The 11,664-nt window shown below is 46.3% G+C and overlaps 1 long non-coding RNA gene across 2 annotated transcripts; it reads left to right on the top strand.

The window, feature by feature from the left end:
• Window positions 1-480: 480 nt before the first annotated feature.
• LOC134970222 (uncharacterized) lies at window positions 481-11,390 on the top strand. Of its 2 annotated transcripts, XR_010189724.1 has the most exons (4): window positions 481-558; window positions 1,535-1,603; window positions 9,360-9,614; window positions 11,195-11,390. It is a non-coding gene; the product is annotated as an uncharacterized LOC134970222 (long non-coding RNA). The 2 variants fall into 2 exon arrangements; XR_010189725.1 differs by lacking the exon at window positions 1,535-1,603.
• Window positions 11,391-11,664: the final 274 nt, after the last annotated feature.

Below are 11,664 nucleotides of genomic sequence, written 5' to 3'. Positions count from 1 at the left end.
TATATATATATATATATATATATATACACTGGTGGTCACAGCAACCAGGGAGGATGCAATGCCGGCGTCTACATACCGACGCCGCTCGGAATTTCAGCATCATATTACCAACAGACAACATCCTGATTGTCCTCACAGCGGGGGGGTTTGCAGGAGAAGGGGGGTTAGGCAAAGTGAGTCACAGGAAGGTAGCGTTTGGCGCTGGAAATGGGGAGTGGTCGGGTAAACGCAGGCGTGTCTTGGCCGTTCAGACAGCGTTTTCTGGGAGTGCATAAATTAGCAGTTGCAATCGTACTTGCTACTGGAGAGCGCCTGGGAGAGTAGCTCAGCTTGCGCGTATACAGAGGCACTCAGACTCTTTGAAATTACCTGATTTGCGTTGATGGTACCGATGTATCAGCAATTATACACCGTCGTTCGGAAATGATGCAACAGCAGTGGGCGTTCCTATGCTCAGGTTAGCGTCTGCCCATATTAGCATATAATCGCAACTGCATACAGCAGAAGATAACATCAGCAAGAACAACTACGCCTGAATGAGCCTCCATATGCTGCCAGGTATTAACCGGTGTAATCTCTGTAACTTAACATAGACATCTTTGCAGAGGGTGACAGAATTGGCACCAGCCACTGTTACCTAGCCGCTTTCCACCGCATGTCTGCAGGCACCAAGCCTTCCCTCAGCACCGCCACCTGCTGTATATAATCCTATCATCTGCCGCTAGGCACAGTGATCCCCTAGTAAAATACAAAGCATGACAAGTATGTCCTGAGGATATAGCTCGTGCGCTGGATCTCTGTGATTCACGCTTCTCACTCTCCCAGTTGGCAGTGATTCCTGTGCTGGCAGGCCGCCCACATATAACTTACACAGATTTGCTTCTGTGTTTGTACACATGTAATGTCAGCACACACATCACCTACCAAACGGGTTGGTTCATTCCCAGGTCAGTGACTTGGCAGATGCCCAGCAGACACAGGGTATAACCCCCCATGTGTGACAAGCACACAGCTCTCTTGCAGAGTGTTGTGTAATCGCTAGGAATTGCTCGGGGATCGGATAAGAAAGTTGTGAATATATTCATCGCAGCATGAAGCCATTATATACAGTGGAGGAAGCTAGCAGGCATCTGACACTTTGCTAGCACAGACCCTGAGATCATCAGATGCTCGGAGAAACATGTGTCTGGCTATCTTCTTGTTAATTATCTGATGCATTCTAAACAGTAATATAATCCACCGAAGCAGCTCCCACCCACAGTAATTACAGGAGTCTGGGATACAATTATTAGTTACTTTGTGCTGGAAACTGTGTGTATTTGTTACAGTTGTGCAATAGTGCGAATGACAGCAGCCAGTGAGGTTATGCGCCGATCAGTCCATTATAATGTGATATCCAATGTATTATCATATAGGGGATTGAGGGTTCTATGTATTCAACACCTCTTCTCAGCACATGTAAAAGCCTGCCATATTGTCAGGCAGTGCAGTGATATAGATTGACTGAGATAGATGTCCTGTGCCCTCACTGCAGGCATCCAAGAACCTCTCCAATATTCTCTGCGGAGTGCGGTCATGTTGGCCAAAGATCTTACAGCATGAGGTATGTTACTGCTTATAATACACACGTTTCTAATGAATACTAAAGCAGCCGCCACTAAGATAGCTGCACACATGTGCAATCTCTATTTATAACATCTTACCACTTACTGCGTTACTACAATTATACCTACAGTGTGCTCTGATCTGAAAGAAATACTGTGCCGGATTCAGGGGGTCATTCCGACCCGTCCGCACGCAGCAGTTCTTCGCTGCGGTGTGAACGGGTCAAAACTGCACACGCGTGCCGTTGTCGCCGGGCAGTGGCCAGAACAAAGAAGAAAGTGATCGCTAGCGCGATCGCAACAAAATTGACTGCGGGGAAGCGTTCCGGGGTGTCTATTCACCGTTTTCAGGGAGTGGAGATCCAAACGCACGCGTGTCCAGGTGACTGGAGGGCGGTTTTGCACAAGCGATCGCAGCCCTGCTATGCTAAAATACACTCCCCCCATAGGCGGCGTCAAGTTGATCGCACGAGCAGCAAAAAGTTGCTACGTGCGATCAATTCGGAATGACCACCTCAGTGCATGCAGCTGGGATTTTGCTCACGGGGTTCCTGGGAAAATATGCTATCGTCTCAGCCGCCGTGGTGTGCACATACATAAGCGGGAACATTGGGTGCATATCGCTCGCACCATCGGATCGCTAGGCAACCATATGCTGTCCCAGGTATGGCCTCTCACCTAAGATGCCAGAACTGCTCCAGCTGCGAACCAATTAGCAGTGGCTAAGTAACGCCCAGAAAACGGTCCCGACACGCCTGCATTTTTATAGCCATCCCCCAAACGCTGACTACCTGTCACTCACTTTGTGCATACTCTGTGCATCGGCAATCACAATGCAGTACAGCACTGGTGCATGCCTAGTGGCAAAACATGGCTCCACTGAGTCTGATGTGAATCAGGCCCACGCTCTACAATGCAAAAAGATTTACCAAAAACAACGCCTTCCATCATGGGACACTCTCAGTGTCCGTAATGTACACAAATAGGGTGGTGGTGGTGGTGGTGGTGGGGTCTTAGCTAGTTACAGAGTTACAGACTTCCATGGCCAAACCACACCTATCAAATGAAAACACAGGTCTCTTAAGAGCCGTACACATTAGAAGATGTCACTCTGTGAGCGACGTCATCTAACGTTTCCCCTCCCGGGCCGGCCGGTCGGCGGCCGACTGTACACACTGAGCGATATGACCGCTCATATCGCTCAGTGACGTCACGCCTCCGCCAGCCCTGCATGCAGGTCGTAGATGACAGTCCAGATCCTGCATGCATGCATTGGCAACAGCGACGATCGTTGCCGACACGCTGGGACGCGCATCGGTCATCGCTGGCGGCATACACACTTGCCGATAAAATGAGCGACGTTGCTCAGGGAGGGGGGAAATGAACGACGTCGCTCATTTTATCGGCAAGTGTGTATGGGCCTTTAGGACAGGGAATAACTCCACTTTGCACAAAAAATGGGCCGTTGCAGAACGGACGTCTGTATGCCACGCTATTTCACAAAAGACAGCTTAATACTTGGCTCTCAAATTACAAATGTGGTGTCAGCCATGCCATCCCATCCATATGAGATACAGTATGCGGTTTTGCCTTTAGTAAGTTGCACGGTTCACAAACAGATCATATAGAAGGAAAACCTCCAGTGTGCTCAAAGCGTAGCTCAGTAAGCAGCTTGCCTCCATAGAGTGATGCAGCAGATGGATACGGGCAGGCTCACCTTCTGGAGACTACAGAATATCGGATGAGTCTGTGAGTAGCAAGACAGTAATATTTACTTTGATACAGAAGTGGCATACATGGTGAGACCTTACTGATTGTAAGCAGCAGGGCCGCCACCAGGGGGGGACTGCGGGGACTGGAGCCCCGGGCCCTTACAGAAAGGGGAGCTCTCTCCTGGAACCTATTGCCAATGCCTGGAGAACTGCAGCAGGCTGTGCAACAACAGCGGGCTGAGGCACAGGGAGGACTTCTCAAAACAAGCCTTATCTGTGCATCAGATCTCTGTGAATTGTTCCTGCAGGTCCGCAATGCTCCACTTATATGTAAAGTTGCAATGTGTGACATCACATAGGAGTCAGTATATATATATATATATATTGTAACACTGTAGGGGTGCAAGGTGCCTTTTCCTGGGGAATATGGCAGCCCGCAGCAGCTGAGGAACAACACAAGTCCAGTTTCTGGTACAACCGACCCCGGCCAGTTTTATTGAAACAGAAAATAAAACAAACCCCAAAATAAAAATACCTTGCCTGTCCGGCACTAACTAAACATAAGATGTTCCTAACTGTCACTAAACAAAACACAGAGTTCTTCAGTACATACTGTATAGCTTACTTGCATCAGAAAGCGTGTCTCTCACACACAGATCCTGCAGCCTTCCCAGGCAGTCTGCCCATACTAATCAGGTTAGAAGCACTATATCACTCTTACACAGCTGAAACCCTGATTAGCCCTCTGTGAGGCCAAAGACCCGAACTGGGCCCAATGTCTAGAACTCGCCTTATCTCTCTCTCAGAGCCTTTTCCCAGCTTTTACAGCAAACTGAAAAGGTTCAGACAAAACAAAAAGCATTTTTCCTAGAAGTTAACATTTTCTAAAACATGTAAGACAAGAACCTGGGACAAATATACCTGCCCTCAAACACTATCCCAGTGTTCTTGTCACATATCCCCCTCCCCTGTTTCGACCTAGGGGCCGGAACACTTGTAGCCCCCAAACAGAAGATGCGAGACAATGCATCTGCGTTGGCCAATTGTGTTCCCGGTCTATGTTCGACAGTAAACTTAAAGTCCTGCAACGCTAGAAACCATCTAGTTACACGAGCATTCTTGCCTCTATTTACATACATCCATTTTAAAGGGGCATGGTCTGTCACTAGTCTGAATTGTCTACCCAAGAGGTAATATCTCAAGGTATCTAGTGCCCACTTAATGGCCAAAGCCTCCTTTTCCACAATGGCATACCTTTTTTCATGCTCATTGAGTTTCCTACTCAAATAAATGATAGGGTGTTCGTCCCCATCTCTGGTTTGGGACAGCACAGCACCTATCCCTACCTCTGAGGCATCTGTCTGTACCACAAATTCTTTTGAAAAATCTGGTGTTATCAACACCGGTTGTGAACACAAAGCCACTTTTAATGCTTGGAACGCCTTTTCTGCATCAGGGTTCCATTTCACCACATTTGACTGCTTCCCTTTGGTAAGGTCTGACAACGGCACCGCTGTGGTCGCAAAATTAGGAATAAACCGTCTATAGTAGCCAGTAATTCCCAAAAAAGCCCTTACCTGTTTTTTATTCACTGGACGAGGCCAGTTTTGAATAGCATCAACTTTATTCAATTGGGGCCTAATCAGACCTCTGCCTATGGTGAAGCCCAAGTATTTGACCTCCTCCATTGCGAGGCAGCACTTCTTTGGGTTAGCAGTTAACCCTGCCTCTCTGATTGAGTCCAGTACTGCTTGTACTTTAACCAAATGGGACCCCCAGTCTGTACTGTGAATTACCACATCATCCAAATAGGCAGCTGCATATTTTCTATGGGGCCTCAAAATTTTACCCATCGCCCGTTGAAAGGTTGCTGGAGCCCCATGCAACCCAAAGGGTAACATCTTATACTGGTACAGCCCCTCCGGAACCGAAAAGGCTGTTTTTTCTTTGGCGCTATCAGATAAAGGTATTTGCCAGTAACCTTTGGTCAGGTCCAATGTGGTGAGAAACCTGGCTGTTCCCAGCCTTTCTACAAGCTCATCCACACGGGGCATGGGGTATGCGTCAAACTTGGACACCTCATTTAACTTACGAAAGTCATTACAGAAGCGTATGCTACCGTCGGGCTTCGGGATGAGCACTATGGGACTGGACCACTCACTGTTAGACTCCTCTATGACTCCAAGTTCTAACATGGTTTTAACTTCCTTAGAAATAGCTTCTCGCTGAGCTTCAGGAATCCTATATGGCTTTAAATGAACCCTGACCCCTGGTTCTGTGACAATGTCATGTTTTATTATGGTCGTTCGGCCAGGCAGCTCTGAAAATACCTCCCTATTTTGGATGAGAAATTCTTTAACCTGATTGTTCTGATCAGCTGATAATGTCTCTGACACCTTCACTGCGGGAAGCAACCGGGGTGAAGACACCGAAGGGCAAGGCTCCGCTGACAGAGACAACCTATCTTTCCAGGGTTTGATTAAGTTAACATGGTAGATCTGTTCGGGTTTTCTCTTTCCCGGCTGGTATACTTTGTAATTAACCTCATTCACTTTTTCCCTAATCTCAAATGGACCCTGCCATTTAGCTAGGAATTTGCTTTCCACAGTGGGTACCAAAACAAGAACTCTATCTCCAGGAGCAAATTCCCGTATCTTGGCACTCCGGTTATAGACCCTCTGTTGAGCACTTTGGGCCTGTTCCATGTGCTCTCTGACAACAGGTACCACGGCTGCAATCCTATCCTGCATTTGTGTTACATGCTCAATAACGCTTCTATAAGGAGTGGGCTGTCCTTCCCACGTCTCTTTGGCAATATCCAACAGCCCTCTGGGGTGTCTACCATACAACAAATCAAATGGAGAAAACCCCGTAGAGGACTGAGGGACTTCTCTGATGGCCATTAACAAGTAGGGCAACAAACAATCCCAGTTTTTCCCATCTCTCTCAACAACCTTTTTTAACATACTTTTTAATGTTTTATTAAACCTTTCCACCAACCCGTCAGTTTGGGGATGGTAGATGGACGTCCTGAGGTGAGTGACCTTAAATAACTTGCACAATTCTTTCATGATCCTTGACATAAATGGAGTACCTTGGTCAGTCAAAATTTCTTTTGGTATTCCCACTCTACTAAATACCTGCACCAGCTCCCTAGCTATCGCCTTGGTTGTGATAGTGCGTAAAGGGACAGCCTCAGGATATCGAGTGGCATAGTCCATAATTACCAGGATATACTGATGGCCCCGAGCAGACTTTAACAAGGGCCCCACGAGATCCATGGCTATGCTGTCAAACGGGACCTCTATAATAGGCATGGGAACTAGTGGGCTCCTGAAATGGGGTCTAGGGGCATGATACTGGCATTCAGGACAGGAAGAACAATATTCAGACACTTCTTTATAAACCCCTGGCCAAAAGAACCTTTGTAAAACTCTTTCAGTGGTTTTTTCTGCCCCTAAATGTCCTGCGGTAACGTGACTATGAGCTAAATCTAGTACCGTTCTCCGATAAGGCTGGGGAACTACCAGCTGTTCCACCACATCCTCACCCCTTTTGACAATGTGGTACAAGAGCTCATTACAGATGGCCATGTGGGGATACGTAACCCTGTCACCTGGTACCACAGGTTCCCCATTAACAATCTTAACATTCTCTCTAGCCTTTATTAAGGTAGGATCCTTTAACTGTTCAGACGCAAACAGATCCTTCTTTACCTCCAGGTCAGGCACGCTTTCAGTTCTAACTACTATGTCTCTGTTCCCGGCAAGAGGGTCCTCACTGGACTCCCCATCTGTCACTTCCCCAGCCAAACTAGCAAAAGGCAAAGGGCCAGAAAGTTCCGAAGACCCACGTACATCCATAAAATCACCGGTATTATCAACTGGCTTTTTACTTCTCACATCTGTTGATAACCGTGATTCCCACAGTTTCCAAAAATGAGGAAAATCCCTCCCTATTATGGCCTCATGCACCAAGGTAGGGACCAGTCCCACTTTAACCATTGCTGACCCACAACAAGTTTCTATATTCACCTCAGCAGTGGCATAATGTTGGGTATCCCCATGTATGCAAGTTACCCCAATAGGTATTTGCTGGACCTTTAAGGGGTTCACTAACCCAGCTTTCACGAGGGTAACTAAACTTCCTGAATCTAGCAAGGCCTCTACCCGGTTACCTTCTAAGAACACATCACACATTTGTTTTTCCAGCTCAGGTGAAGGTACCACTGTACAAGCTAACCTAGCAAAGAAAGACATTCTGCGACATTCAAAGGCAGCATCACATTGCATGGGTTCTTGCGTGACTGGGCAATTGGCAATAACATGACCTGGCATACCACACCTAAAACATTTAACCACACGATTATCAACCCATTTGGGCAGCATAGACCGTTCTAGCCCCATTGGCCTGTTTCCAGGGCCAGTGTTTACAGTCTCTCCAGCCTTGCGTTCTCTTAACCGCCCAGCAACGTTTTCCCACGGAACAGTCTTACCAGTCTTTACTGAAGGGCGCTGTCGAGGACCTATGGGTTGCTGGGTGGTCATCAGTAGTTCCTCTGCTGCCAAATACCTCTCTACCATGTCCACTAACTGGTCAGCAGTACCCGGGTTTCCATGGCTCACCCACTTGCGCAGGACCATGGGCAAAGATCTCAAGTAGCGGTCCATGACGACTCTTTCCACCATCTGGGGACCAGTTAATGTCTCTGGCTGCAGCCATTTTTTTGTTAGCTGAATAAGGTCGTGCATCTGGGAGCGCGGAGGCTTCTCCATGGCGTACAGCCAACGGTGCACCCGTTGCGCTCGTACTGACAGCGTGACTCCCAGGCGGGTCAGGATCTCAGTCTTTAGTTTATCATAGTCCCGAGCCTCAGCAGGGCTTAAATCAAAGTAAGCTTTTTGGGGCTCACCTGACAGGAAAGGTGCCAGCAGACTGGCCCACTGTGCTTTCGGCCAGTTCTCACGCTCGGCAGTCCTTTCAAACGTGGTCAGATAGGCCTCCACATCATCAGCCTCTGTCATTTTCTGCAGGAAGTGACTGGCTCGTATAGAACTAGAGCTGGTTGGAGCACTGACGGCCACATCTCCAACCCGAGCTGCAAGTCTCTGCACCACTTCTGTTAAGGCCTCTCTATCCTGACGCTGTTGCCTGTAAAGTTCATCAACAACTGCCTGCTGTTGTCTCTTATTTTCCTCCAAGTTGTAACACTGTAGGGGTGCAAGGTGCCTTTTCCTGGGGAATATGGCAGCCCGCAGCAGCTGAGGAACAACACAAGTCCAGTTTCTGGTACAACCGACCCCGGCCAGTTTTATTGAAACAGAAAATAAAACAAACCCCAAAATAAAAATACCTTGCCTGTCCGGCACTAACTAAACATAAGATGTTCCTAACTGTCACTAAACAAAACACAGAGTTCTTCAGTACATACTGTATAGCTTACTTGCATCAGAAAGCGTGTCTCTCACACACAGATCCTGCAGCCTTCCCAGGCAGTCTGCCCATACTAATCAGGTTAGAAGCACTATATCACTCTTACACAGCTGAAACCCTGATTAGCCCTCTGTGAGGCCAAAGACCCGAACTGGGCCCAATGTCTAGAACTCGCCTTATCTCTCTCTCAGAGCCTTTTCCCAGCTTTTACAGCAAACTGAAAAGGTTCAGACAAAACAAAAAGCATTTTTCCTAGAAGTTAACATTTTCTAAAACATGTAAGACAAGAACCTGGGACAAATATACCTGCCCTCAAACACTATCCCAGTGTTCTTGTCACAATATATATATATATATATAATTATTTTTTGGGGGGGAGAAAGCCTCTTTATTTTGTCAGTCCAGGGCCCCACAATTTCTGATGGCAGCCCTGGTAAGCAGCGCCCTCTTACCAATTTGCATGTTAATGCCCAGGATTGTGTTTCTTACTGTGTTTGTCCACAATTGTAAAGCACTACAGAGTATGCTGTCGCTATATAATTACATGGTCAGGATATATGATCATGGTCCGAAAATATGAAATTAATTTATGCTTTTAATGGGTCAACAGATCAACACAAACAACCAAGAGTGAGAGTGCCGGGATCAGGACATCGTCATGCAGTGAGTGCTGTCGTTCCCCTGGGGTCGTGTCTACCTCTGTAAAGCACTGGGCTGCACCTTGTGCCCTGATGGTACTTGCCAATCACCCTTTCACTACTGCGTGCACTTGCAAGTAGGAGACTTGCCATACGAGATTTGTGAGGCTAATGGACAATTCCGGGAGGCAAGTACAGGACGCGCAGAAATCAGGATGGTGGCGGAGGTACAACATAACAGTGCCGGAGAAGTATAAAACCTCTGAAAAAGACACTGAATAATTAGCAGAACATTCTGGTTTCCATTTAATAAGCACAGCCGATCATAGATGCATCTACATCCCAAATTGTGGCATTAAAAACATTAGACTAAAAAGCCGCACATGTTTACAAAGTGTGTGCAAAGTTTCCACACAATCATGAGTTGCGTACAGGTCTATACCAGTATAATACGTGCCAGGTTTAGGTTAGCAATAGGTCACATAAAGAAAAAAATAAAATATACTGTATATTGCTAAAACATACAAGGAAAAACATAGGGCCTAATTCAGACCTGATCGCAGCAGCAAAATTGTTCTCTAATGGGCAGTGCAGGTGGGGCAGATGTAACGTGCAGAGAAATTTATATTTGAGTGGGTTATTTTGTTTCTGTGCAGGGTAAATACTGGCTGCTTTACTTTTACACTGCAATTTAGATTTCAGTTTGAACACACCCCACCCAAATCTAACTCTCTCTGCACATGTTACATCTGCCCCACCTGCAGTGCACATGGTTTTGCCCATAAGAGAACAATTTTGCTGCTGTGATCAGGTCTGAATTAGGCCCATATTCACAAGCAGCGATCAGCATTTTGCAATCAGCCAACCACAAGCAGTTCACTATTACTGGTAAGGATACGGTTTGGATTGGCATTTATGCACCTGTGTTCTGGTCTGCACACATGTTTGTAAATACGCTATTACTGTACACGACCTACGTTAGAACGGGGCGTTCTAATGTAGGTCATGTACAGTAATAGCGTATTTACAAACATGTGCGCAGACCAGAACTCTCCCCATCACACTTCTATAGACACAAGTGGATGTGTCGGAGACACACATCTGGTAATATACAGTGAATTATGCATTTTTCGACACACAAACTGGTGTAGAGCTCACTCTAGCACAACTGTATTTAAAATTAACAAGACGTGCAGGGGAGCAAAGAGGAAGAAGAGGGGGGACTACAGGCATACATTTTGGATTTTTTTTTTTTTAATGGAGGTAGGTGTAATGCTATTATGTTCAGTATGTATATGGAAGGGGAACAGGTTGTGAGTAATGAGTAGAATGCAGTAATGACATTCAATTTAGGGAGAGAAGTAAGATTTGTATAGTGACATAGGCAAATGCAGGAGGGGTTTTCAGTTGCCTGGAAACCCCCCTTCTCCATAGCCTGGCCAGCAGCCACTACATGCTGTATAAAAGGCTGTAAATGCCCAGTCTATGGGCCTGAGTGTTCAGCCATGGCTTACCATGATCATTGGGCCTGCATATGTCTGAAGTACTGAGTAAGCATTCAGTAGTAATGGGTGTGCTGGACAGATATGCACTATGGGGAGCGTGGTTGGGGTTAGTTTTCTCTAAATAATCATGGGGAGATTTTTGCTTAGATTTTGCTGTCTGTGATCAAAACCAAAAATGGGTTGTAGTTGGCATGGGAGCCCAGATTGAAACCCGTTTTAAGGATAACCGATATAGTTGTTGTAGCAATTCTGGCAGGAAAGTATGTTCCAGCACTATGGCATTTTCTTCTCCTCTTTTGTAGGGAAAAGGCAAGAATCCAACCAAAGCTATTAAATACTGGTCTGTTCAGCCATCAGGGCCTGGAAGATGTGAAACCTGAAAACTAGCAATGGCAGAAGTCGCCTCTTTCTGTATAATCAGTTGTCTGAGTGTTTCCTCATTTGCATTTGGCGAGTTTATGCTGTTTCCAAAAGGATAATAAATCTTGTTTTTTTGTTTGGGGTTTGTTGGTTGTATAATTGTTTATAATATGTCATCAAGGCAGCTGCTGCTTATGAAATCGTATTCTCCTGGTGAGAATTTACTGACACTGCTGAATAAAATGCAAACAAACCCCTGGCCAGCATGGTATGTTTGGTAGGTTAAAGATCCAGGCCACTGAATAGCCTGCTCAGCTTTTTGTAATGAAAAACAATTCAGTGTATGTTTACTTGTGTAACACTGGCTCAAGGCCGGTTCTACACCTTGTGGCACCCAGTGCGAAAGTTTCCA

The sequence above is a fragment of the Pseudophryne corroboree genome, chromosome 11, assembly GCF_028390025.1.
Source record: "Pseudophryne corroboree isolate aPseCor3 chromosome 11, aPseCor3.hap2, whole genome shotgun sequence".
Classification (NCBI taxonomy): domain Eukaryota; kingdom Metazoa; phylum Chordata; class Amphibia; order Anura; family Myobatrachidae; genus Pseudophryne; species Pseudophryne corroboree.
This window is presented reverse-complemented; position numbering and strand designations above follow the sequence as displayed.